We start from the raw sequence: 1377 nt of genomic DNA, 5'->3' as shown, positions 1-1377 counted from the left end.
TTTATTTTGAATGCACTATGAGTGTAGCTGTGTGCAGAACCTGAGCCCATGTATTGTGTTTTAAGTTTATTTTATCTTAAACCAACTGTGCCAGAGAAATGGATCCCTGGAGTATATTGTTGAATATATTATATTATATGACATTATAATATTGAGTTTGTGTTGTTGTCTGAAGGCCCTGGGAAGGTGGTGGCACTATGACCTGGAGCTGAGGGGAATAGCAGACTCCATCTGTGCAGGGATTGTTGGCAGAAAACAATTGTACACAAGTTAGGGAAGAAGTCGTAGCAGAAGTCAAAGCCTCATTGTATTTTTCCATCAAATTTAACAATGAGGTTCTTCCTTTGCTAAATGAAAACTATTTAGTTCTTCACAGCTATAAGACAACTTTATATACTTTATATAACTGTATCATCCAAAATTTAGCTGGTGTTTAACACCTTTGATAAGCATAATATCCTCAGATTGATCCTGACACCAGTGCGTCAGTATGCCAGTGACCCCTTTTTTCACTATCAGCTTCCTGTTTTATTTATGTGTACTTACCACTTGTGTCATTGCAGCTTCTGTCCTCATGTGTTTCCAGGCCTCTTAAACCTCTTCCCCTTTGCTCCGCCCACCTACCTGTGCCTACTGTTTCCCACCAGTTGGACATGTCCATACGCTGTTCTGTGTTCTTTGTTCTCTGCCAGATTGTGTTTTAGCATTTTCCCACCACATGGTACCAACTCAACTCAATTTGACTCTAAACTTTCATTACCAGGATCTTCTTTTTCTAGTGCAGATAGTACCCCCTCAATGCAGTGTCGTTACTGTAGCAACAATGCATTAAGTATTTGGGACGTCATCTTCAAGCGACACACACATGAACAATGGCAGATGTCAAACAGGAAGGTGTGCCTATCAGTAAGACTGAATAAAAGGAACCTGGAAGCCCCCACTATGGCTCTGAAGAAAGTGCAGTGGAAACCTGTATCTGACAGTGATGGTATAAACACTAGTGTTGTTTCATTCTGTTCAGTTTTTTTGCAAATAAACTCATTTGAATCCACAAGTTCCAGCTTCAGTCTCTTCTATAGTTGCCATACTAAAAGTATAGAACAATAACTAACAGTAATATATATCTATATATATATCTATATCTATATATATATCTATATATATATCTATATATATCTATATCTATATCTATATCTATATATATATATATATATATATATATATATATCTGACCAACCATTAGTCTGCTGTGATCTCACATCACCTTTGGTATCATCTCCGCTCACTTAGAAACTCAGAGGAGGTGTGAACAAGTACCAGGTACTATCCAAAAGTGTTGCCCAATGGAAAACCAGAAGAGGCGAACAGAGTGGAGTG

The 1377-nt window shown here is 37.8% G+C and overlaps 1 protein-coding gene across 1 annotated transcript in view; it reads right to left on the bottom strand.

Annotated features, from left to right (window-relative positions):
* Nucleotides 1-1377, bottom strand: part of LOC111664415 (collagen alpha-1(XII) chain-like) — a 23343-nt gene that overhangs the window by 5850 nt on the left and 16116 nt on the right. The gene's annotated exons all lie outside the window — the stretch shown is intronic.

Source organism: Seriola lalandi, unplaced genomic scaffold (assembly GCF_002814215.2).
Source record: "Seriola lalandi dorsalis isolate HSWRI2012SDOR001 ecotype SW California unplaced genomic scaffold, Sedor1 jcf7180002054588, whole genome shotgun sequence".
Taxonomy (NCBI): domain Eukaryota; kingdom Metazoa; phylum Chordata; class Actinopteri; order Carangiformes; family Carangidae; genus Seriola; species Seriola lalandi.
Note: the sequence above shows the minus strand (reverse complement) of the source record. Positions and strands in the feature narration are given on the sequence as shown.